The following is a 27,979-nucleotide window of genomic DNA, read 5'->3' as shown; positions in this document are numbered from 1 at the left end:
TATGTCATAATGAAGTTCACGGGAAGGTACTATGATTGGACGTGTACGTAAGCCAGATTTATGTTTCTCTCCACCCAAACATCTCAGTGGAGTACAGAATAGCAAGGCAGCATCGCTGCCAACATGTCTCACCTCCCACCATAGGGCAGTTTTTCCCCCAACTCAGAATTGAACAAATGTAAAATCGGGTTTTATACCGAGACATTTAGTTCCCAGGGGCAGGCAGGAGACAGTGGCCTTCCTCTGTCTCAACTGCAAGAGGCTTTCCTCTTTGACTAATCCACCTCAGCACAGACCCTTTAGTGGTGTCGGGCTCGGGGACGGTCAGGTCTTTCTCCTCCCACGAGGCCACTTTTCAGACTATCACATGGGGAGAAACCTTGGACAATACGCCGCTTTCAAGGGCAGGGCTCCCTGCGGCTTTCCACAGTGTATTGTGCCCCTGGTTTATTGAGACTAGACAATGGCGATGACTTTTACCAAGTCTACTGCTTGGAAACATCTTGTTAACAAGGCACGTCCTGCACAGCCCTAGATCCCTTAAATCTTGATTTCATACAACACATGTTTTTGTGAGCTTCAGGTTGGGTCAAAGTGGCTGGGGCAAAGCTACACATTAACAACATCTCAGCAAAGCAATTGTTGAAAGTATAGGTCTTTCTCAAAATGGAGTCTCTTATTTCTTTCCTTTCTACATAGACACAGAAAGAGTCTGATCTCTCTTTCTTTTCCCTACACTCACTGAACTGCCCTTCTCCTCTGCTGGGCCATGACCACAGAGAACAGGTCCACTGTCCGCCCTGTGTGGTGCAACATGGAGGCTCAGACTCCATCCTCAAGGCTGGCAAGAAGACAGGGTGAGACGTGAGCCTCTTGATACAGGTGACGGGAGTGGAGCCCACAGGACTGGAACCTCACACTACAGGGCTGAAGGCACAGACTGACTATTTACTATTCTGCTGCCTGGGAGGCTCAAGGCACAGAGCTCCTTATTAGCCAAAGTCACCCAACTTCCCCAACCTTTAAGGATTTCCTCCTAATAATGCAAGAAGAAGAAGAGAAAAGTGAGTGTCCATAGAAGTTTTGGGGCTCTTCCTCTAATCAGGAGAAAGCTGGTGTGTATTCTTTGCTTCTTTCTTAAATATTAAAAATATAAATATATATTAGTTCATATAGAATGGCCAGTATAAACCTTTACAGTTTCCACGCTTTTTCAGTTTACAGTTTCATGACATGAAGTACATTCACATTGTTTAGCAACCATCACCGTCATCGTCTCCGGAACAGTTTTATCTTTCAAAATGGAAATTGCACCCATTCACCAAGCTCTCCACTCCTCTCTCTCGCCCGCCCCTGGGGGCCACCTTTCTAGTTTGCAACTCTATGAGTTTAACTACTCTAGACACTTGATAGATAAGCGGAATGATACCGTGTTTAATTTTTTTGTTTTGGAAACACAGTCTTTCTCTGTCACCCCGGCTGGAGTGCAGTGGCGTGATGTCGCCTCGCTGCAACCTCCACATCGTGGGTTCAAGCAATTCTTGTGTCTCAGTCTCCCGAGTAGCTGGGATTACAGGCGTGCACCACCACGCCCAGCTAATTTTTGTATTTTTTATAGAGACCATATTGGCCAGGCTGGTCTCGAACTCCTGACCTGAAGTGATCCGCCTGGCTCAGCCTCCCAAAGTGCTGGGGTTACAGGTGCGAGCCACTGTGCCTGGGAGTGTTTATCCTTTTGGGATTTATTTATTTCACTGACAATAATGTTTTCAAGGTTCATCCATGTTGCGGCCTGCGTCAGAAGTGCCTCTCTGTTTTTTTTTTGTTTGTTAGTTTTGTCTTTGTTTGTTCGTTTGACTTTGTTTTGTTTTGTTTTTCCATAGAGTCTCACTGTCGCACAGGCTGGAGTGCAGTGTCACAATCTGGGCTCACTGCAACCTCCGCCTCCCGGGTTCCAGCCATTCCTGTGCCTCAGCCTACCGTGTAGTTGAGACTATAGGCACACGCCACCACGCTCGTCTCATTTTTTGCATTTTAAGTACAGACAGGGTTTCACCAAGATGGCCAGGCTGGTCTTGAATTCCTGACCTCAGGTGATCCGCCCACCTCGGTCTTCCAAGATGCTGCGATTACAGGCGTGAGCCACCGCACCGCCCAGAAGTGCCTGCCTTTTGAAGGCTGAATAGTCTTCCGCTGTATGAAGGAACTGCAGTGTGCTTTTTCATTCATCTGTCCACAAACCCTTGAATTGCTTCCACATTTTGGCTGTTGTGAATAATGCTGCTATGAATATGGGTGTACACAAATCTGTCTTCCACTCCTGGCTTCTAATTCTTTTTGGTAGGTACCCACAAATGCAATTGCGGGAACAACTGATCATTCTGTTTCTAATTTTTCAAGCACACACCATACTATTTTCCCCGTTCCTTCACGGTTTTACATTCCCTCTGATCACATTCGAGCATTCCTACTTCCCTCTAGTCTCACCAATGCCTGTTTGTTTATCATATCCATGCTAATGTGTGGTATCACATTATTGGTTTGATTTGTGCTTCCCTATGATGAGTGATTTTGAACATCATTTTAGATGCTTATTGGCCATTGCTATATCTTCTTTAGGAACACGTCTACTCGAGTCTTCTCACCATTGTTGATGGGATGCTTTGGGTTTCTTGTTGTTTAGTTCTAGCTGTTCTTCATATATGATGGATATTAGCCTCTTTTCAGATATATGCTTTGCAAATATTTTTCCTAATCCTTGGGTTATCGTTTCACTCAGTTCACAGTGTTTTTTACTGCACAAAAGTGTCTGTCATTTAGATGTAACCCAAGGAATCTAATTTTCTTTTGTTGCCTATGCTTTTGCTGTCATATCCCAGAGAACATTGAACAATCTGATATCATGGAATTGTGGCCAATATTTTATTTTAGGTGTATGATACTTCTGGTGCTTCGGGTGAGGTCTTTGATGCAGTTTGTGTTAATTTTTGCACCTGGTGTGACATAGGGTCCACCTTCATTCTTCTGCATGTGGAAATCAAGTTTCTCCAACACCATTTCTTGAAAAGGCTGCTTTTCCACCAATGAGCTTTCTTAGCACTCATGTGAAAAATCATTTGAACATATAGGTGAGAAGTTATTTCCGGGCTCCAAAACAAACAAACAACAACAGACAACAGATAAGGATACAGCATGGGCCAGGCGCGGTCGCTCACGCCTGTAATCCCAGCAGTTTGGGAGGCCGAAGCGGGTGGATCACCTGAGGTCAGGAGTTGAAGACCAGCCTGACCGACAGGGAGAAACCCCCTTCTCTACTAGAAATACAACATCAGCTGGGTGTGCTGGCGCATGCCTGTAATCGCAGCTACTCGGGAGGTGGAGGCAGGAGAATCCCTTGAACCCAGGAGGCAGAGGTTGCCGTGAGCCAAGATTGCACCATGACACTCCAGCCTGGGCAACAAGAGCGAAACTCCATCTCAAAACAAAACACAAAAAACCAGCATGATTTCAAGAGCAGAAAAAGAAGAGCTGAAAAACCAGCATAATGATAATGTTAGGAAGCTTCTTACCAAAGCATCTGGAAATATGCAAGAAATTCTTGTGAACTAAAATTTTCATACTGTACTATCAAACACTAGAACTCACTTATTCCATTTTTCTGTATTTTGGGACCCAATTATCCACTTGTCTTCATTCCCTATCCCACCCTTTTTCTTCCTAGCGTCTGCTAACCACCTTTATACTTTCCACCTTCCTGAGATTCCTTTTGTGTGTGGGTGTGTGATGGAGCCTCTTTCTGTTGCCCAGGTTGGAGTACACAGGCACAATTCGGGCTCACTGCAAGCTCCGCCTCCCGAGTTCAAGCACTTCTTGGGCCTCCGCCCTCCGAGTAGCTGAGACTACAGGCACGCGTCACCATGCCTGACTAATTGTTAGTGTTTTCCGTAGAGACGGGTTTTCACCATGTTGGCCAGGCGGGTCTCGAACTCCTGGACTCAAGTGATCAGTGCGACTCGGCCTCCCACAATGCTGGGATTACAGGCCTGACCAACCAAACCTGGCCAAGGTTTCCTTTTTTCTTCCTACATAGAAGTGAGAACATGAAATATTTGTCATTCTGTGCCGGGCTTATTTCATTTAATATACAGACCTGCAATCTCGTCCGTTTTGTCTGCAGCGGAGAGGAGTTTCTTCCTCTTTAGGCTGAATCATACTTCACTGGGTGTGTATACCACAGTTTCTTCATTGAAACAAATTTCTGAAGAGCAAATATTTTTAAAATGTCTCGGAATGTGAAACTTTAGGGATACTGTGCCCATTTTATTCTTTTCTATTTCCCATCTTATGTATATGCAAGTGTATAACAAAGCAGCAATGAATTTGTGTATAAACCTATAACTTCAACAAATGTAAAATGAAAATGCTAACTGGTGGCTGGGCGCAGTCGCTCATGCCTGTAATCCCAGCACTTTGGGGGCGGAAACGGGCGGATCACCTGAGGTCGGGAGTTCAAGACCAGCCTGACCAAAATGGAGAAACACTGTCTGTATTAACAATGCAATAAAAAAAAAAAAATTACCAAGGCATGGTAGCACATACCTGTAATCCCAGCTACTTGGAAGGCTGAGACAGGAGAAAGACTTGAATACGGGAGGCAGAGGTTGCAGTGAGCCGAGACCGTGCCATTGAACTCCAGCCTGGGCAACAAGAGTGAAACTCTGACTCAAAAAAAAGGAAAAGAAAGAAATAGGAAATGCGAAATGGTAAGAAAAAACAGCATAATAAACATTTGTATGGTGTTGATGGACAATGCTTTTGAAGATAATATTTGAAGAAATCATATTACAATTAATTTCTCTTCTTACTCATTGGAGCTTGATGCCTCTAAAAACTTCGTCATTGGAACCACCTCTGGTGATTTAAAAGAAAAAAAAAATCCACATACTCACACAGGTGCAAGGAAATCAGAATCTCGGGTATTGAGACCCAGGCCTCATTATTTGTAAACTCCCCAGGTGATTTGACTCAAAACCAAGATTGAGGAACGGCGATATGGATCTCTACACATAACCTGCCTAAATAGATTCTCTAGAAGCAGTTTATAAAGAAATTCCACATGAACTGTGGAAGAGGATATGAATTTGATGTACAGTATGTCCTCACTTAACATCTTTGAAAGTCTCTTGGAAACTTCACCTTGAAGCAAAATTATGTATAGTGAAACCACTTATTTTTCATCAACAGTATAACTACACAACTTTGAACAACCAATGGTGTTGGAGCACCTCCTGTACATTGTTTCCATTAAGTCAGTTTTCAGGGAATTCCAAAACGAAGTGAGGACTTCGTGTATATAAAAAGATGGTTGTGATTCCACCTGGATGACAGGGTTATTGCTCAGAAACTAAAAGAGGCCGCCTAGGTAGAGAGGATTCTGTCATGAGGTTTCTGCTAAACAAAGGATCCCAGAATCCTCACCCATTCCAGTTAAAGGCATAACGAAGAAAGCAATATTCACAAAGGAAATGTGGAAAGGAATAAAAGCCATCAAGCCACAAAAATAATGTGACTAAGGGGCAGGATTTGCAGATGTACAGATTTAATGTGGTTGTCCTTTCTCACCCACACCAGAAAAAGGATGGAACAGATCATGAGATTCGACTGTTCTGCTGCACAGCCTCCGCAGGGCACTTTGTATGTCCCTGTTTCTCAGGCTGTAGATGAAAAGGTTCAGCATGGGGGTGACAACAGCGTACATCACTGACGCCACCACACCATTCCTGGGAGGTGGTGACACAGCTGAAGTCAGGTACATGCCAATGCCTGTTCCATCAAATCAGCAAACAACTGCTAGGTGAGAGCCACAGGTGGAGAAGGCTTTATACTTCCCATCGGACGATGAAATCCTTAGAATGGAGGGGATGATTTTATAGTAAGACAAAAGGATCCCTGAAATGGGAAGAAAACCAAACATAGTACTATCGAAATATATGAATATGCTATTGATGACGCTGTCAGAACAGGCAAGTTTGAGAAGTTGAGAGGGGTCACAGAGAAAATTAGAGATTTCCACATTCTTGATGATGGTGAATTGAAACACAATCCAACTGTGCAGCTGGGAATCCAACAGGCTAAGGAAAAAGGACACCAAAACGAAGAAGACACAGAGGTGAGGATTCACGATGACTGGGTAGTGCAGAGGGTGACAGATGGCTACAAAGCAGTCATAGGCCATCACAGTCAGGAACATGTCTACTATACATCCAAAAAGACAAAGAAAGACATCCGTGTCAGGCAGCCCGCATGAGAGATGACTCTACTATGCGACCCCATACCCACAATCATCTTGGGAACCGTGTCCGAGGTGAAACCGATGTCAGCCCAGCACAGGTTAGAGAGGAGGAAGTACATGAGGGCGTGGAGGGGGGAGTCAGGACGGACAGCCAGGATGCTGAGCAGGTTCCTCAGCACCGTGACCAGATACATGGACAAGGACAGGGAGAGCAAAGCGAGGACCGGCTGCAGTTCTGGATCCTCTGAGAGTCCCAGGAGGAGGAATTCTCAGACACCTGTGAGATTCCGTGGCTCTGTGTGTCTTGGACAACTTGAGAAGGAAAGAGGATTGGAAAAATAAAAGATAAAAACCAGCCCTTAATGCTGGATGCAAGCAATTCACAAGGAACATCTTCACACTTGCGGACCATACACCGCCAGCAATGTTTCTCAGTTGTGACAATTCCAAAAATCTCAGAATTATTACGTGATTTACTTTTTTGCTGTACAAGGCTTTCTGTACATCCTACTTTAGAGAAAATCCACTGAAGAATGTTAGAAGACCAAAACGTCATATATAACAAATCCATGATCTCAGTAAAATAAAGCCTACTCTTTTCAGAAAAAATACAATGCAATGACAATGTCCTTCTCTCTTTAGGAAAAAGATCTCAGTCTAATTGAAAGAAATTGAGAAGCCGTGAAATACACTCTACTTTATTCTGACACCGTGCCACAACTTCCATGGATGTAGAATATGTAAAAGGATGACACAAGAGCTAGGACCCCATTATCTGAAAACGACATCGAACCTTATAGTTCTCAATCGGAAGACCTTTTCACATGCCTGTTACTTTTGATATTTATTATCATCCTTCGGTTTTCTGACATCATTTCTTCATAAAAGTACATGCACACTCAAAGATGGGAGCTGTGTTTCCAAATGAATTGAATATAGAACTCTTGGCCCAGCACCATGGCTCACACCTGTAATCCCAGCACTTTGGGTGGCCGAGGCTGATGGATCACCTGAGGTCAGGAGTTCCAGACCAGCCTGGTCAATGTGGTGAAACCCCGTTTCCAGTGGAAAAAAAAAAAAAATTCAGCCGGGCGTGGTGGCGGGTAACCCTAGCTACCCGGGAGGCTGAAGCAGGAGAATCCCTTAGAACCTGGAAGGCAGAGATTGGACACCCTGTGATAGGATTTTTGATAACCTAGGGAGATATTGCTCCTGACAGCAGAGTGGGCGTACACCCTGTGAAATTATTTGTAATATCCTAGAAAGATATTGCTCCTAATATCACGGTGGCTCTACACCCTATGATCTTAATTGTAATATCCTACAGAGATATTACTCCTAATAATACAGTGGGTGTACACCCTGTGATATTATTCATAATATATTACAGAGATATGACTCCTGATATCACAGTGAGTGTACACCATGTTTGTACACCCTGTGATCTTATCTGTAACAACGTAGAAAAATATTACAGCTAATGTCAAAGTGGGTGTACACCCTGCGATGTTATTTGTTACCTACTAGGTAGATATTACTCCTAATATCACAGTGAGTGTACACCATGTGTGTACAGACTGCGAAATTATTCGTAGTAGCCTAGGAAGATATTACTCTTCATATCACAGTGGGAGTACACCGTGAGTGATATTTTTCTCTAATATCCAGCAGGGGAGAGGATGATATTGCTTCCAATATCACAGAAGGTGTACACCCCCCTGTGATATTGTTCCTAATATCCAGGGAAGGAGAGGATTACATTATTCGCAATATCACTGGGGGTGTACCACCTCCCGCCAGGATATTGTTCTTAATATCCGGAGGTGGAGAGAATGATGTTACTCCCAATATCACAGGGCGTGTACACCACCCCTGTTTGTAAACACCCCCTGTGATATTGTTCCAAATGGTCTGTGAAAGAGTAAACATGACTCCCATTATCGCGGGGGGTGTTCAGCCCTGATGATATTGTTTTCTGACATCCAGGGAAGGAAAGTATGCTATTACTCCCAATATCGCAGGGGTTGTACACCCTTTTGTGTTTTCGTGCCCAATATCCAGGAAAATAGAGCATGATATTACTTCCAACATCGAAGTAATTGTACAGCACCCCTGTGATATTCTTCTTAATATCCAGAAAGGAAAAGAATGATATTACTGCCAACAGCGTAGGGAACGTATACACGCGCTGTGGTATCTTTCCCAGTATCCAGGTGGGGAGAGGATCATATTACTTCCAGTGTCGCAGGGTGTGTACACCCCCTCTGTGATCTCGTTGCTAACATCCAGGTTTGGGGAGGACGACATTACTCCCAATATCGCAGGGGTAGTACACCCCCCGTGACCTTGTTTGTCATTTCCTGGGTGGAGAGGATGATCTCACTCCCAATATCGCAGGAGTGTGCACACCTCTGTGAAAATCTTCCTATTTCCAGAGGGAGAGAGGATGGTATTACTCCCAGTACCGCAGGGGGTTTCCACAGCCGTGTGATACTCTTCCTAATATCCACAGGGAGAGAGGATGATATCACTCCCAATATCGCAGGGGGTGTACACAACCCTGTGATATTGTTCCTAATATAAGGAGCGAAAGAGGATGACATGACTCTCAATATCGCAGAGGGTGTACACCCCTCCTGTAATATTGTTCTGAATACCCTGGGAGGCAGAGGATAAGGTTACGTTGAATATGGCAGGGAATGTACACCCTCCCCCTCTGATATTCTTCCTAATGTCCAGGGGAAGAGAGGAAAATTTCACTCCCAATATCACGGAGGCAGTACAACCCACCTGTGATGTTGTTCCCAATATGCAAGGGGGGAGAGGATGATACTACTCCCAATATCACAGAGCTGTTTACATCCCTAGTGACATTTTTTCCTAATATCTAAGGGAGAGACAATTATATGACAGCAAAGGTCGCAGGGTCTGTACATCCCTTCCTGATATTGCTCCTAATATCCAGGGGGGAAGAGGATGATATCAAATATGAAAGGGCGTGTACATCCCCCACCCCTACGATATTGTTCTTAGTAATCGTGAGGGGAGATGATGATATTGCTCCAAGTGTCGCAGGGGTTGTTCACAACCCCCTGTGATATTGTTTGTGATATCCAGGGGGGGAGAAAATCATATTCCCTCCAATATTGCAGGCGGTGTATACCCCACCTGAAATATGGCACCGAACATCCAAAGAGGGAGAGGATGGTATTCATACCAATATCGAAGTGTGTGCACACGCCCCTTGTGATATGGTTTTAATATCCAGTGGGCGGGAGGATGATATTAGTCCCAACATCCCAGAGGGTGTACACTACCGCTGTGATATTGTCCCTAGCTTCCAGAGGAGAGAGGATGATATCACTCCCAATATCTCAGAAGTTGTATATCCCCCGTGATATTGTTCATCACATCCAGGGAGGCACAGGATGACATTCCATTGAATTTCGCGACAGGCGTACACACACAGTGTGATATTGTTCCTAATATCCAAGAAGGGAGAGGATGATATTACTCCCAATAAAGCAGTGGGTGTACATCATCCCTGTGTTATTGTCTCTAATATCCGGGGCCGGGGGAGCGGGGGAGAGGATAACATTCCCTAAAATTTAGGAGGTGGTGTGACGCCCTTTGTGGTGTTGTTTTAAATGTCCAGCGGGGAAGACAATAGTACTATTTTTGATAGTCCGATTCATCCACTGCACCTTTCCGGAACTCTGAGGCCGGGAGGCGGCATGCAGTTTCCCTGTGATCCCCAATACCTTTGCCGTCTTCTGTACCAAGGCAGCCAAAAACGCAGGCCCAGTTGTCTGAGCCAATCCATAAGGGCAGTCGAAATCTAGGAATCAGATCTCGAAGAAGCACAGGGGTTACTTCACGAGATTTCTCAGTTCGTGTTGGATAGGCCTCCACCCACCCAGAGTAGGTACGCCCAAGAACTAGTACATACTTGTTACCTCCACACTTTGGCATCTCTGTGAAGTCCACCTGGAGACCTTCAAAGGTGGCTGCTCCATAAGCTCGTATGCCGGGCAGAACCGCTGGACCTTGCCTCGCATCATGCTGTCGGCAGGTAGCACACCGCTGCCTCACCGTTTTGGCAAGGCTGACAGAGGCGAGATGTAGAAATACCGGCCTAACAACTTTTCCAGTGACTCCTGACCTCGAAGGGTGGCTTCTTGCACAGCCAGTACAACTGCAGCTCCTAGCAGCTGTGGCACAGCTAGTCTCCCATCTGGTAACCGAATCCATCCTTCCTCCATCACTTGTCCTTCCCTCTACCTGGAGAAAGTCCTTTTCTTCTTTAGAATTTGTAGGTCCAAGATCAGGTGCTTGAGGGAGCACTGATGCCCGGAAGGGGGCAGATGCTGCTTTTCGAGCCTCTGAGTCAGCGCGGGAATTCCCCAAACCCAGCAAGGTGGAAGCTCGCTGGTGTCCTCTGCAATGCATAACTGCCACCTTGTGGGGTTTCCATATTGCTTCTAATCATTTCAAGATTTCTTGTTGATATTTTCTGTCTTTTCCCCCAGAGTTCAGTAGGCCCCTTTCTTTCTATCATGCTCCATGCACTTGAAGGGTTGAAAAGACATACCGAGAATCAGTGTAAATGTTGACAGTCTCACCCTCACTGAGTTCTATGGCCGGAATGAAAGCAACGAGTTCAGCTTTCTGGGCTGAAGTGGCCTGGGGCAACGATCTGGCTTCAACAACAGTGTCCAGGGTTATCACTGCATACCCTGCACCTCTGTCCCCCTGAGGGTTGAAGAAGCTGCTCCCATACACGTATAGTTCCCAGTCTACTGATGCCCAAGCCTGGTCCCAGAGGTCAGGTCTGCTAGAGTCAACTGAGTCCAACACTTCTACACAATCAGGCTCAACAGGGCTCTCTGATACCGGGAGCAAGGTGACGGGGTGTAGGGTGTTACAAACTTCAATGGTTATATGGTGATTTTCACGGAGCAAAGTTTGGTACTTGGTGAGTCTGGCATTCATTAGCCAATGATGTCCTTTAGTATTCATTAAAGTCACCACAGCACGGGAGGCCTTTATGTTCAGGTTTTGCCCAAGAGTCAGCTTATTTGTTTCTTGTACTAGCAGGGCAGTTGCTGCCAAGGCCCTCAAACAGGGGGGCCATGCTTTAGAAACCCCGTCTAGTTGTTTAGAGAGGTAGGCCACCGGCCTTGGCCTCGGCCAGGGCCCCACAGTTTGGGTTCAAAGTCCAGCTGCCATCTTTTCTATCTCTGATGCATACAATGGAAAAGGCTTTGTCAGATCCCATAGCCTCAGGGCTGGGGCTGCCAGAAGTTTTTCCTTTAACTCCTGAAAGACTTGCTGTTGTTGGGATCCGCATTCCAAAGGTTCCCGGTCCCCACCCCCTTTGTGACCTCATACAAAGACTTGGCTAATACTGCAAAGTTTGGGATCCCCAGTCTACAAAACCCCACAGCTCCTAAGAATTCTCTCACCTGCCTCCTGCTCTTAAGCTCCGCTAGATTGCAAATGACCTGATTTCATTCTTATCCCGACCTGCGTTCCAACCCCTGTCGGATAGTCAATCCCAAGTAACTTACCCGCTGTTGGCACATCTGAGCTTTCTTCTTGGACACCTTCTACCCACAGTCCTCCAGGTGCCGGTGTGGGGCATCTGTTCCCTTGGCACACCCGATTGCCGTGGGGTGTCCCAGAAGAAGGTCATCAACCTACTGGAGCAACACGCAGCCTAGGTCTCTGCTGGGAAACTTTTGCAGGTCTCGAGCCAACACCTCCCCGAAGATGGTGAGGCAGTTCTTGAACCCTTGGGGAAGCCCAGTCCAAGTGTACTGAGTAGTGACACCTGACTCCGGATCTTCCCACTGAAAGGCAAACAGCTTCTGCCTCTCAGGGGCTAATCTGATAGGAAAGAAAGCATCTTTCAGGTCCAAGCAGGTGAACCAGCTGTCCTCAGCTGGCAGCAACCCCAACAATGTGGACGGGTTAGGTACTGTTGGATGTAAAGTCAGTGTAGCTTGATGAAGCAAGTGCAAATCCTGTACCGGCCAGTAGTCCTTTGTCCGTGGCTTGGGAACAGGCAGGAGGGGAGTGTTCCATGGAGACTGATGAGGAACAATAATTCCAAAAGTTCTTAGGTGCTTGAGACGGACCTGGATACCTTCAAGGGCTTCTCTGGGGACCAGGTCCTGTTTTTGCCTCACCGGCTGGGCCCCAGTCTTAACTGGCCAATCCCAGAGGGTTGTCTTCTGCCCGTACTCTTGGCCACCGCTTAGCCAGAGCTGGTCTTCTCTCTTGGCCCGGCTCAGTTAAGAAAACTCTCCATTCCTCCTCTCGGGGGACCATAAGGGTCATAATGACTCCCGTTCCAGGTACCTTTAGCAGCAAAGGGCCATGCTCTGTCAAAGACATAGTGGCTCTCAGCTTGCTGAGCAAGTCCCTTCCCAAAAAGGTCAAGGGACGGTCAGGCATGTACCAAAACTGATGAATGACTTTATGTCCTCCTACAGTACAAGTCCAAGACAAGCAGAAAGCTTTCTTTGCTGAAACCCCCGTGGCTCCGATGATGTCAATAGTCTTTTTGGATAAGGGGGCGACCGGGGCGGTTACTAGCGAATGTTCAGCACCGCTATCTACAAGAAAGTCAATGTCTCCACCCCCGACTGACATTCTGAGCAGAGGCTCTTTGGGGACGCTTGTGCCCGGACTCCCTCCGTCCAAGAACCCTTCTGCCAGGTTGAGCAGGGCCCCTTCCTCCTTGTCCGGGGCCTCCTGCTCTGAGTCACCTTGTTTTCTTTTGAGCTGAGGGCATTTGTTCTTCCACTGTCCTATTTCTTTACAATGAGCACACTGGTTACGCTGCAAACTCTGACAGCCAAGCTGAGTTTCTTTCCCAGGGACCCCCTTCCCTTGCCTCTTTGGGGGGGCCCCTCTGATTGCTGCAGCTGACAAACAGGTCGGCATGTCGCCAGGTCTGACCTCCATTCTCTTTGCTGTTTTCCTTAAGGCTTACTGCATCCCTGTTTACGAACACCTGGCTAGCTATTTCTAGTAATTGTGATGGATTTATCCCTGCAATCCCAGCCTGTTTCTGCAGTTTTCTTCTCATGTCTTCCATGCTTTGAAGGACTAAAGCCATGTGAATCATGCGCTGATTTTCAGGGCTATCGGGATCAATGGGAGTATACATACGATAGGCCTCACACAGTCTCTCGTAGAATTGTGCTGGACTTTCTTCTTTACCCTGAATGACCTCAGAGAGATTGTTAACATTTGTGGCCTTCTGAGCTCCCCTCATTAATCCTTCCAAGAGAGCTTCCCTGTCTCGGTTTAGCCTTTGCATCTCCTCTCTTTCATGTGGGTCCAACTGGGGGTCAGTTCCTGGCAACTGGGTCCTTCCATATTCTTGGGGGTTTTGATAATCAGCTGGCGCATGTTCCTCTAGCCACTTAGTTGCTGCTTGGAGGACTCTCCGCCTTTCTTCGCTGTTAAAGAGGAACATGAGCAACTGGTGCCAATCAGCCCAGGTGGGGTTGTGGGTCTGGATAACAGCTTGGAGCAAATCAATTAGGGCTTGTGGCTTTTCGGTATAGGGCGGTGTATTGTTTTTCCAGTTGAGAAGGTCGACGCAGGTGAAGTGCTGGTACCCAAAAACATGCCTCTCTACCACGTGACCATCCTCCTCTATCCCAGTATACCGCTGCTCTCTCAGGGGCATTTGTGTCCCCGTTTTGGGTCGTAAACGAGCTGCCGAGGGAGGGGTGGAATGGCGCAAGGCGACTTACCGCAGTTAGTGATCTCAATTATTAATTGACACTAATAATTATCAATATTAATAACCCATAATATAATTTTTAAAATCAATAACGATAATAATAATTACTATTAAATAGTTATACTGATGATAAAAATAAATGATTAATATTAATGATTAATGACGCCTGATATTAATAACTGATATTGATCTTATTCATTAGAAAACAGTAATATTAGCTCCTAATAATTAATATTAATATTAATAATGGGAAACATTTATTAGCAATTATTTCTCAATATTAATATATCGGTCATTGATATTCCTGTTAATAATAAATGAGGAATAATTCATACTAATATTACGCCCTAATACCTCAGGGGGTGTACACCCACCTGTGATATTGCTCCTAATGTCCAGGGAGGGAGAGAGCATGATATTACGTTCAATATCGCAGTAGGTGTACACACAGCCGGTGATATTGATCCCAATATAATCTCCAGGGGGTGGAGTATGACGTTACTCCCAATATAGCACTGGGTGTGCATCCACCCGATGATTTTGCTCCTAATATTAACGTAAGAAGAGAATGCTATTACTCCCAACATCGCAGGAAGTGTACACCCCCGTGTGAGATGGTCCTTAAAAATATTCCAAGGCGGAGGAGGTGACATGATTACATGTATGGCAGAAAGTGGATACCCCCAAGGATATCGTTCCCATGATCCTGGAGGGAAGAGGATAATCTTACTTTCAATATCACAGAAGGTGGACACGCCCCCAATGATATTGTTTCTAATTGCAACGTGGGAGAGGAGGACATGACAACCGATATCCCAGGCAGTAGAAACACCCCAATGATACTCTTCCTAATATTCAGGGAGGAAGAGGATGATATGACCCCCAATAAAGACGGGTGTACAACCTCTGTACACCAAGGGTGAACACCGGTCTGTGAAACGGTTCATAATTTCCAGAGGGGGAGATGATATTACCCACAGTATGATAAACAGGCTGTGAGTAAACCGCGGATCCTAAGATCCAGGGGGGCAAGAGGGGCTGACTCTACCTCTTACTCCCCGCATCGCGGGGGGCGCCTCGCCCCCCTGCGATTTGGATCGTAATATCCTCGGGGAGAGAGGCGGTTGATATTACTCCCTTTCTTCTAGTATGTTTTCTCTACTGCCACACTTGGTTAACACCCTGGGATATTATTTTCCATATTCTAGGAAGGTGTCACTGTTTAAGTCCCAGGTGGTATACACCCTGTGATATTATTAGTGATATTGTAGCGAAACGTGAATCCTGATGTCCCAAGTCTCTACACACTCTGATATTATTTGCAATACCCTAGCGGGACGTTAATAATAAGTCACAATGTGTGTACAGCTTGTGCTATGATTCTTAATCTTCTAAGGGGAGGTTGATTTTATTGTCACACGGAGTATTTTCCCTTTGGTATGATTCGGAATATCCTGGAGGTATGTCACTCCTTATGTCACAGGTTTTGTACGCCTTGTGAAATTACTCGTATTACCCTTATAAGATATCACTCCTCATATCACCGAGGGTGTACGCTCTGTGTTATTATCGTCATATTATAGGGAAATGTTGCTTTTAATGTCACAGATGTTGCAAACCTTGTGAAATTTTTCATTATAGTTTTGTGGGATGTGACTCCTAACGTCACACAGGGTGTACACACAGTGATATTACGTGTAATCTTCTATAGAAATGTTACTTGTACATCGCAGGTCCTGTACACCCTTTAATATTCTTCGTCATATTCTAGGAAAACGTGACTACTAATGTGACAGGGCGTGGAGACCCTGTCATAAAATTCGCAATATCCCAGCGGGAGTTCACTACTAATTTCACAATGCTTGTACAGCCTTTGATATTGTTCGTATTATCCTAAAGAGATGTGACTCCTGATGTCCCAATGCATGTACATTCTCTGATATTATTCATTATATCCTCGGGGGATGTGACTTCTAATGTCACACGGCGTGTACTCCCTGTGTTCTATTTCATAATATCCTAGGGCAATTGTACTGTTAATGACACAGGGGGTGTACACATTCTGATATTATTCATGATATTCTAGAAGGATGTTACTCCTAATGTCACAGGGGTGTACACCCTGTGATAGTGTTCATAATTTCCCAGGGGTCTATACTCCTAATGTCACAGAAGATAACACCCTGTGACATTATTCGTAATATTCTGATGAGATGATTCTCCTAATATCACAGGGGGTGTACACCCTGTGACAGTATTCTTACTATTCTAAGGGGATGTCACTCTTAATGTCACAGGTGTATTCCTTCTGTGATATTATTGAAAATATGCTAGCTGGATACTACTACTAATGTCACAATGCGTGTACACCTTGTGATATTATTAGTAATATTCTGGGGGAATGTTACCCCTAACGTTACAGGGGTGTACACCGTGATATTGCTCCCAATATTGTAGGGCAATGTTACTCCTAATGTCACAGGGCGTGTACAGCCTTCGATATTATTTGTAATCTTATATAGAGATATTACTTTCATGATCACAGTGGGTGTACACACATGGGCTACACGCACTGGGATATTATTTGTAATATCTGAGGGAGATATAACTCCTAATATCACAGTGGGTGTACCCCATGTATGTACATCCTGTGATATTATTTGTAATATCCATGGTAAATACTACTTCTAGTATCCCACAGAGGGTACACCCTGTGATATTTTTCATAATATCATAGGGAGATATTGCTTCTAATAACACAGTGGGTGTACACCATGTGTGTACACTCTGTGATGTGATAGCTTATATCCTAGGGAGATATTCCTTCTAATATCACAGTGAGTGTGCACCCTGTGATATCATTCGTAATCTCCTAGAAAGATGTTGCTGCTAATATCACAGAGGGTGTGCCCCCAGTGACATCATTCGAAATATCCTAGGGAGATGTTACGTAATGTCACAGGGGTTGTACACCCTGTTATATTGTTGTAATATTCTAGGGGGGTGTTACTTTTAAAGTCACAGGGGTGTACACTCTGTGATGTTGTTTGTAATATCCTAGGAAGGGGTTACTCCTAATATCACATGGGTTATCCTAGGAAGAGGTTACTCCTAATATCACACTCCTAATATCACACCCTGTGATAGCATTCGGAATATCCAAAAGGGATGTTACTTCTAATGTCACATGGGGTGTACACCCTTTGATAATATTCGTAAGATCCTAGGGACAGATGACTTCAAATATCACATTGGGTGTACACACGGGGGTACACATTGTGTGTGAACACCTCCTGTGATATTACCCATAATATCCTAGGAAAGTGGGACTCCTAATATCACGGTCAGTGTACACCCTGTGATATTATTGGTAATATCCTAAAGAGATGTTACCACCAAGGTCACAATGTATGTACGCCCCCTGACATTATTCGTTATATCCTCGGGGGATGTTACTCCTAATGTCACACGGGGTGTACTCCCTGTGATATTATTCGTAATATCCTAGGGGGATGTTACTTTCAATGTCACCGGGGGTGTATATCATGCGCATTCAACGCCTGTGATCCTATTCCTAATATCCTAGGGGCATGTGCCTCCTAATGTCACATGCGGTGAACACCGTATGTGTACACCTGCTGTGATATTATTCGTAATATCCTAGGGGAATATTACTCCTGATGGCACAGGAGATGTACACCATGTGTGTCAACCGCCTGTGTCATTATTCGTAATATCCTAGGGGGATGTTTCCTTGAATGGCACAGAGTGTGTGCAAAAGGTCACAGAAGATGTACACCTTGTGATGTTATCTGCAATACCCTAGAAGGATGTTAGTCCTAATATGTCACAGGGGTGTACACAGTTGGATATTATTTGTAATCTCATAGAGAGATATGAGTTCAAATGTCACAGTGGATGTTCACATATAGTGTATACCCGGTGATATTATTCGTAATATCCTAGGGAGATGCAACTCCTGATATCACAGTGCGTGTACCCGGTGTGTGTACACCCTTGATACGAGTCGTGATATCCAGGGTAAATATGACTCCTCATATCACACAGTGTGCACACCCTGTGATATTTTTCATAATATTTAAGGGAGATAGTGCTTCTAATATAACCGTGGGTGTACCCCATGTGTGTGTACTCTGTGACCGTATTTTTTATATCCTAGGGAGGTATTACTCCTAATGTCACAGTGGGTGTTCACCCTGTGATATCATTCTTGTTTGACCTTGCTATCTTTTTTAACCCACCCTACAAAAGGAATGGAACAGATAAGAAGATATTGAGATTAGACTGTGCTGTCGTGCGGCCTCCGCAGGACACTTTTAATATCCCCGTTTCTCAGGCTGTAGATGAAGGGGTTCAGCATGGGGGTGACCACCGTGTACATCACTGAGGCCACTGCACCCTTTCTCGGGGAAGATGACACATCTGAACCGAGGTACCCTCCAACGTCTGTTCCATAAAATCAGCAAACAACTGACAGGTGAGACCCACAGGTGGAGAAGGTTTCTACTTCCCACCGGATGATGAAACCCTCAGAACGGAGGAAACAATTTTACAGTAAGAGAAAAGGGTCCCCGAGATGGGAAGAAAACCAAATACGGCAGCAGGGGTGAAGGTATCACAACATGCAAGATGGGGGAGTTGAGAAGGTTCCCAGAAGAAATTAGGAATTTCCACATCCTTGAAGCAGGTCATTTGTAAGGCAATCAAGTTGTGCAGCTGGGAGTCTAAAAGACTAAGAAAAAAAAAAAAAACAAAGACAACAAATCTAGGAAGCCACTGAAACAAGGGTTCAAGATGGCTGAGCGATATAGAGGGTGACAGATGGCTACAAACTGGTCATAGGCCATCACACTCAGGAGCATGTCTCTCTCCCATGCCTCGAAAAATGGCAAAGAGAGACATCTGAGTCAGGCAGCCTGCATAGGAGATGACTCTGCTATGAGACTGGATGTCCACAATCATCTTGGGGACCGTGGTGGAGGTGAAACCGATGTCAGTCAAGGACACGTTGGAGAGGAAGAAGTACATGGGGGTGCGGAGGTGGGAGTCATGGCTGACGGCCAGGATGATGAGCAGGTTCCCCAGCACCGTGACCAGGCACATGGACAGGAACAGCCCAGCGACGACCGGCTGCAGTTCTGGATCCTCTGAGAGTTCGAGGAGGAGGAATATAGAGACATCTGTTAGACTCTGTGGGTCTGTATCGTTTGGATACAACCCTCTTTTGCCTGGAAAAGAGGGTTGCAAAATCGGAAACAAGTAAACCAATACCCAGCATTGTGTCTGTATTTTGGATATAAGCAATACACAAGTCATGTTTTCCGATTTCCGAGCAATCCACACTCCACAATATTTTGTAGTTCTGACAAGCTCAATTGCCTTATAATGCTTTCAACATCCATTGCTGTGTTATTCACGTCTTGCTGTACACACCTGCCTTAGAGACCCTAGCTTCAAGAACGTTCCAAGAACCAGATCATCATATATAACAAATTCGTAATTGCTAGAAAATACAGCCTATCTTTTCCGAAGAAAAAGATGTAATAAAACCATTGTCTTGACTTTGAGAGGAAGGTTATCCTAATTAAAGGAAATTAAGGACTCAAATGTTTTATTTATTCTACTAGATTGATACAAATTCCCTTGATTTAGAACATTTGTAAACACTGTATAACAGCTGAGACCATGCCATCTGGAAATGAAGTGAAAGTTGATAGTTCATAAGCAGAAAATAGTTCCACATGCCAGTTAGGTCCTAGTGATTTCATCATTCTGTTTTCGGACTTTTCTCCTTCCAGAGAGTAATTGCTTACTCAAATCGGTGGGTCTTGTTTTAAAATTCATGGAAGCTCTGACTCCTGTCCTTAGCTTAGGTGGACTTAGGTTTCATCAGAACGTTTGGCCGGACGCGGTGGCTCACGCCTGTAATCCCAGCACTTTGGGAGGCCGAGGAGGGCGGATCACGGGGTCAGGAGATCAAGACCATCCTGGCCAACATGGTGAAGCCCCGCCTCTACTAAAAATACAAAAACTTCGCCCAGTATGGCGGCACGCGCCTGTAGTCCCAGCTACTCGGGAGGCTGAGGCAGGAGAATGGCTTGAACCTGGGAGGCAGAGACTACAGTGAGCCGAAATCACACCACTGCACGCCAGCCTGGGCAACGAGAGCAAAACTCCGTCTCAAAAAATAAAAAGCATCAAGTAAGTCAAAGTCACGCTGATGACAGCCAGTTTCTGTGAAGCAAGGAAGTGTCAATTCAATCATTAACATACATTTTGACTTTTGCTGTCTCCTAGGTGCCAAGCAAGATATAGGCTCTGGGGAATCAGAAACCAAAGAGACTCACTTGTTCCTCTCACAGTACTCAGTCCTTACTGAGAGAAGGACACAACAAAATGTCCTGTCTGGAATGCAGGGAAAGCAGAACATCAGGTCAGGGGATATTTCCGTTGAGCTGTGTGGAGTTGAAGCTGAACATCTTAAGGAATGTATCTAAAATTCACTTTGCCTTTACTTTATGCATCCGTCACCTAGAGATCACGCAGCGGGCACCCACGATCGGCTTAATCATCACTCACTTCCATCGCATCAACTGGAAATCAAGTCAGATGAGAGTGCTGAGTCTCAGAGGATGGACGTCTCACCCCTTGCCATACAGAGAAGTAGAAAGGGTGGTATTCAAAATTCATGGCCAGACTCCAAGTCCCGGGTGCTATACTTCCTGGTCTTCCAACTCTCAAAAAGTTGTGGGTTTTTTTGTTTTTGTTTTTGTTTTTGTTTTTGTTGTTTTGAGATGGAGTCTAGTACCGTTGCCCAGGCTGGAGTGCAGTGCAGTGATCTCGGCTCACTGCAACCTCTGCATCCCAGGTTCAAGCTATTCTCCTGCCTCAGCCTGCCAAGTAGCTGAGATGACAGGCACCCGCCACTACGCCTGGCTCATTTTTTTCTATTTTGAGTCGAGACGTGGTTTCACCATGTTGGCCAGGCTGGTCTCGAATTCCTGACCTTGTGATTCGCCTGCCTCAGCCTCCCAAAGGGCTGGGATTACAGGCGTGAGCCACCGCGCCCAGCTTCCAAAAGTTTTAAGCAGAGCTCAGAGGTCTTAACCACAAGCACATTGGAGGAGCATTTTTGAAACACTTTCCAGCTTCCTCAATAGGAATGGAAGCCAAACTCCAAATTGATGACTCCTTTGAGGAAGTCGAGAGCTGTAAGGAAAGCCAGGAACAGGGGCAAGGGAGAGATGCGTCCCGAATGATCCTGTGCCAATTCTTTCTGGAATCCTCGATGTGATCTCAGCTGTCCTTTCCATACTTGACACAGTGATTGTGGCACCCACTGGTCTAGCTGTGGTCTACAAGGAACCCCCAAAGGGAAGGGCACAGTGAGGAGGGGCATCTGCCTGAGTGATGAGGATTTGAGAGGGCAGGTTGGTTGCAGGGAGAGGACTGCCAAATGCCATGTGTCTGGCCTTAGACTGCCTGGTTCAAATTGGACTTCACCCTTTTTGACTTCATGATCTAGTACGAGTTATCTGAAAAGGCGTTGCTCCTTTTCTAGTCTAAAATCATCCTGAAGTGTGCACTAATAACGTGGAGACTAGGCAGATGAAATGAAACGAGCTGCATAGAGCACAGAGCTCAGAGCCTGGCCTTTAGGAAGCCCTCAGTAAGGGTTCATGATGCCATGATGTCTGTCATCATCCTCTTTATCATCATCATCACCTTCATAATCTTTTTGTTATTCTTAGGGAATAGTTTAGAGGGACTGATTGCCTGCTATCATGGGTGAGATGTCTATGAAAAGGACAACCAGTGGGGGAGGAAAGCAAAATTTTGAATAAGATTTCTGAGACCCCAAGAACAACCAAGAACAGAAACTGCAGTCTGCTGAGCAGATAATTTGCACATTGGTCTCCTCCCCTCTGCCCACCGCACTCTCCTGTTTGTCCTGAGGAGGAGGAAACCAAACAAGGCTTCCGACCGTCCCTCAGCACTCACTTGAAAGGGTGGCCTGCCCCTCCACACCTGTGGGTATTTCTAGTCGGGTGGGATGAGAGACTGAGGAAAGAAATAAGACACAGAGACAAAGTATGGAGAAACAACAGTAAGCCCAGGTGACCGGCGCTTAGCATACCAAGGATCTGCACCGGCACCGGCCTCTGAGTTCCCTCAGTTTTCATTGATTATTATTTTTATTATTTTAGCAAAAAGGAATGTAGTAGGAGGGCAGGGTGATAATAAGGAGAAGGTCAGCAATGAAGATGTGAGGAATAGAATCTATGTCATCATGAAGTTCACGGGAAGGTACTATGACTGGACGTGTACGTAAGCCAGATTTATGTTTCTCTCCACCCAAACATCTCAGTGGAGTAAAGAATAACAAGGCAGCATCGCTGCCAACATGTCTCACCTCCCACCATAGGGCGGTTTTTCCCCCATCTCAGAATTGAACAAATGTAAAATCGGGTTTTATACCGAGACATTCAGTTCCCAGGGGCAGGCAGGAGACAGTGGCCTTCCTCTGTCTCAACTGCAAGAGGCTTTCCTCTTTGACTAATCCACCTCAGCACAGACCCTTTACTGGTGTTGGGCTCGGGGACGGTCAGGTCTTTCTCCTCCCACGAGGCCACTTTTCAGACTATCACACGGGTAGAAACCTTGGACTATACGCCGCTTTCAAGGGCAGGGCTCCCTGCGGCTTTCCACAGTGTATTGTGCCCCTGGTTTATTGAGACTAGACAATGGCGATGACTTTTACCAAGTCTACTGCTTGGAAACATCTTGTTAACAAGGCACGTCCTGCACAGCCCTAGATCCCTTAAATCTTGATTTCATACAACACATGTTTTTGTGAGCTTCAGGTTGGGTCAAAGTGGCTGGGGCAAAGCTACACATTAACAACATCTCAGCAAAGCAGTTGTTGAAAGTACAGGTCTTTCTCAAAATGGAGTCTCTTATGTCTTTCCTTTCTACATAGACACAGTAAGAGTCTGATCTCTTTTTCTTTTCCCTACACTCACTGAACTGCCCTTCCCCTCTGCTGGGCCATGACCACGGAGAACAGGTCCACTGTCCTCCCTGTGTGGTGCAACATGGAGGCTCAGACTCCATCCTCAAGGCTGGCAAGAAGACAGGGTGAGACGTGAGCCTCCTGATACAGGTGACGGGAGTGGAGCCCACAGGACTGGAACCTCACACTGCAGGGCTGGAGGCACAGACTGACTATTTACTATTCTGTGGCCTGGGGGCCTCAAGGCACAGAGTTCCTTATTAGCCAAAGTCACCCAAGTTCCCCAACCTCTAAGGATTTCCTCCTAATAACGCAAGAAGAAGAGAAAAGTGAGTGTCCATAGAAGCTTTGGGGCTCTTCCTCTAATCAGGAGAAAGCTGGTGTGTATTCTTCGCTTCTTTCTTTTCTTTTTAAACATCCAACTGCTTTAATTTTCATCTTTTATTTTGGGAAAATATACCACGTATAAATATTAAAAATTATAAATATATATTAGTTCATATAGAATGGCCAGTATAAACCTTTACAGTTTCCACGCTTTTTCAGTTTACAGTTTCATGACATGAAGTACGTTCACATTGTTTAGCAACCATCACCGTCATCGTCTCCGGAACAGTTTTATCTTTCAAAATGGAAATTGCACCCCATTCACCAAGCTCTCCACTGCTCTCTCTCGCCCGCCCCTGGGGGCCACCTTTCTAGTTTGCAACTCTAGTTTAACTACTCTAGACACTTGATAGATAAGTGGAATCATACCGTGTTTATTTTTCTTCTTTTGGGAACGGAGTCTTTCTGTCACCCCGGCCGGAGTGCAGTGGAGTGATGTCGCCTCACTGCGACCTCCACATCGTGGGTTCAAGCGATTCTTTTGTCTCAGTCTCCCGAGTAGCTGGGATTACACGCGTGCGCCACCACGCCCAGCTAATTTTTGTATTTTTAATAGAGACCATATTGGCCAGGCTGGTCTCGAACTCCTGACCTGAAGTGATCCGCCTGGCTCAGCCTCCCAAAGTGCTGGGGTTACAGGTGCAAGCCACTGAGCCTGGGCTGTTTATTCTTTTGGGATTTATTTATTTCACTGACGATAATGTTTTCAAGGTTCATCCATCTTGCGGCCTGCGTCAGAAGTGCCTCTCTGTTTTTTGTCTGTTTGTTCATTTGACTTTGTTTTGTTTTGTGTTTCCATGGAGTCTCACTCTGTCGCACAGGCTGGAGTGCAGTGTCACAATCTGGGCTCACTGCAACCTCCGCCTCCCGGGTTCCAGCCATTCTCGTGCCTCAGCCTCCCGAGCAGTTGGGACTATAGGCACACGCCACCACGCTCGTCTCATTTTTTGCATTTTGAGTAGAGACAGGGTTTCACCAAGATGGCTAGGCTGGTCTTGAATTCCTGACCTCAGGTGATCCGCCCACCTCGGTCTTCCAAGACGCTGCGATTACAGGCGTGAGCCACCGCACCGGCCAGAAGTGCCTGCCTTTTGAAGGCTGAATAGTCTTCCATTGTGTGAAGGAACGGCAGTGTGCTTTTTCATTCATCTGTCCACGAACCCTTGGGTTGCTTCCACATTTTGGCTGTTGTGAATAATGCTGCTATGAATATGGGTGTACACAAATCTGCCTTCCACTCCTGCCTTCTAATTCTTTTTGGTAGGTACCCACAAATGCAACTGCGGGAACATCTGATCATTCTGTTACTAATTTTTCCAGTAGATGCGATACTATTTTCCCCATTCCTTCACGGTTTTACATTCCCTCTGATCATATCGAGCATTCCTACTTCCCTCTAGTCTCACCAATGCCTGTTTGTTTATCATATCCATGCTAATGTGTGGTATCACATTCTTGGTTTGATTTGCGCTTCCCTATGATGAGTGATTTTGAACATCATTTTAGATGCTTATTGGCCATTGCTATATCTTCTTTAGGAACACGTCTACTTGAGTCTTCTGACCATTGTTGATGGGATGCTTTAGGTTTCTTGTTGTTTAGTTCTAGCCATTCTTTATATGTGATGGATATCAGCCTCTTTTCAGATATATGCTTTGCAAGTATTTTTCCTAATCCATGGGTTACCTTTTCACTCAATTCGCAGTGTTTTTTGCTGCACAAAAGTGTCTGTCATTTAGATGTAATCCAAGGAATATAATTTTCTTTTGTTGCCTATGCTTTTGGTGTCATATCCCAGAGAACATTGCCCAATCTGATGTCATGAAAGTGTGGCCAATGTTTTCTTTTAGGCGTATGATACTTTTAGCGCTTGGGGTGAGGTCTTTGATCCAGTTTGTGTGAATTTTTGCACCTGGTGTGACATAGGGTCCACCTTCATTCTTCTGCATGTGGAAATCAAGTTTCTCCAACACCATTTCTTGAAAAGGCTGCTTTTCCACCAATGGACTTTCTTAGCACTCATGTGAAAGATCATTTGAACATATAGGTGAGAAGTTATTTCTGGGCTCCAAAACAAACAAACAACAACAGACAAGAGATAAGGATACAGCATGGGCCGGGCGCGGTTGCTCACGCCTGAAATCCCAATACTTTGGGAGGCCGAGGCGGGCAGATCACCTGAGGTCAGGAGTTGAAGACCAGCCTGACCGACAGGGAGAAACCCCCTTCTCTACTAGAAACACAACATTAGCTGGGTGGGCTGGCGCATGTCTGTAATCGCAGCTACTCGGGAGGTGGAGGCAGGAGAATCCCTTGAACCCAGGAGGCAGAGGTTGCCGTGAGCCAAGATTGCACCATGACACTCCAGCCTGGGCAACAAGAGCGAAACTCCATCTCAAAACAAAACACAAAAAACCAGCATGACTTCAAAGCAGAAAAAGAAGAGCTTAAAAACCAGCATAATGAGAAAGTTAGGAAGCTTCTTACCAAAGCATCTGGAAATATGCAAGAAATTCTTGTGAACTAAAATTTTCATACTGTACTATCAAACACTAGAACTCACTTATTCCATCTTTCTGTATTTCGGGACCCAATTATCCACTTGTCTTCATTCCCTATCCCACCCCTTTTCTTCCTAGCGTCTGCTAACCACCTTTATACTTTCCACCTTCTTGAGATTCCTTTTGTGTGTAGGTGTGTGATGGAGCCTCTTTCTGTTGCCCAGGTTGGAGTACACAGGCACAATCCGGGCTCACTGCAAGCTCCGCCTCCCGAGTTCAAGCGCTTCTTGGGCCTCCGCCCTCTGAGTAGCTGAGACTACAGGCACGCGTCACCACGCCTGGCTAATTGTGTTTTCCGTAGAGACGAGGTTTCACCATGTTGGCCAGGCGGGTCTCGAACTCCTGGACTCAAGTGATCCGTGCGACTCGGCCTCCCACAGTGCTGGGATTACAGGCCTGAGCCACCACACCTGGCCAAGGTTTCCTTTTTTCTTCCTACATAGAAGTGAGGAGATGAAATATTTGTCATTCTGTGCCGGGCTTATTTCATTTAATATACAGACCTGCAATCTCATCCATTTTGTCTGCAGAGGAGAGGAGTTTCTTCCTTTTTAGACTGAATCATACTTCACTGGGTGTGTATACCACAGTTTCTTCATTGAAACAAATTTCTGAAGAGCAAATATTTTTGAAATGTCTCGGAATGTGAAACTTTAGTGATACTGTGCCCATTTTATTCTTTTCTATTTCCCATCTTATGTGTATGCAAGTGTATAACAAAGCAGGAATCAATGTGTGTATAAATCTATAACTTCAACAAATGTAAAATGTAAATGCTAAGTGGTGGCTGGGCGCGGTCGCTCATGCCTGTAATCCCAGCACTTTGGGAGGCGGAAACGGGCGGATCACCTGAGGTCGGGAGTTCAAGACCAGCCTGACCAAAATGGAGAAACACTGTCTCTATTAACAATACAAAATAAATAAATAAATAAATAAATAAAAATAAAATTAGCCAGGCATGGTAGCGCATGCCTGTAATCCCAGCTACTTGGAAGGCTGAGACAGGAGAATTGCTTGAATATGGGAGGCAGAGGTTGCAGTGAGCCGAGACCATGCCATTGAACTCCAGCCTGGGCAACAAGAGTGAAACTCTGACTCAAAAAAAAGGAAAAGAAAGAAATAGAAAATGCGAAATGGTAAGAAAAAACAGCATAATAAACATTTGTATGGTGTTGATGGACAATGCTTTTGAAGATAATATTTGAAGAAATCATATTACAATTAATTTCTCTTCTTACTGATTGGAGCTTGATGCCTCTGAAAACTTCGTCATTGGAACCACCTCTGGTGATTTAAAAGAAAAAAAAAAAAAACCACATACTCACACAGGTGCAAGGAAATCAGAATCTCAGGTATTGAGACCCAGGCCTCATCATTTGTAAACTCCCCAGGTGATTTGACTCAAAACCAAGATTGAGGAACGGCGATATGGATCTCTACACATAACCTGCCTAAATAGATTCTCTAGAAGCAGTTTATAAAGAAATTCCACATGAACTGTGGAAGAGGATATGAATTTGATGTACAGTATGTCCTCACTTAACATCTTTGAAAGTCTCTTGGAAACTTCAACTTGAAGCAAAATAATGTATAGTGAAACCGCTTATTTTTCATCAACAGTATAACTACACAACTTTGAACAACCAATGGTGTTGGAGCACCTCCTGTACATTGTTTCCATAAAGTCAGTTTTCAGGGAATTCCAAAACGAAGTGAGGACTTCGTGTATATAAAAAGATGGTTGTGATTCCACCTGGATGACAGGGTTATTGCTCAGAAACTAAAAGAGGCCGCCTAGGTAGAGAGGATTCTGTCACGAAGTTTCTGCTAAACAAAGGATCCCAGAATCCTCACCCATTCCAGTTAAAGGCATAACGAAGAAAGCAATATTCACAAAGGAAATGCGGAAACTGAAAGGCCATCAAGCCACAAAAATAATGTGA

General features: G+C 45.2%; 2 pseudogenes; both read right to left on the bottom strand.

The window, feature by feature from the left end:
• Positions 1-5,569: 5,569 nt before the first annotated feature.
• LOC100610522 (olfactory receptor 7E24-like) lies at positions 5,570-6,501 on the bottom strand (annotated as a pseudogene).
• An 11,853-nt stretch (positions 6,502-18,354) lies between these two features.
• LOC104005725 (olfactory receptor 7E24-like) lies at positions 18,355-18,997 on the bottom strand (annotated as a pseudogene).
• Between the last annotated feature and the right edge of the window lie 8,982 nt (positions 18,998-27,979).

The sequence above is a fragment of the Pan troglodytes genome, chromosome 2 (genome assembly GCF_028858775.2).
Source record: "Pan troglodytes isolate AG18354 chromosome 2, NHGRI_mPanTro3-v2.0_pri, whole genome shotgun sequence".
Lineage (NCBI taxonomy): Eukaryota > Metazoa > Chordata > Mammalia > Primates > Hominidae > Pan > Pan troglodytes.
Note: the sequence above shows the minus strand (reverse complement) of the source record. Positions and strands in the feature narration are given on the sequence as shown.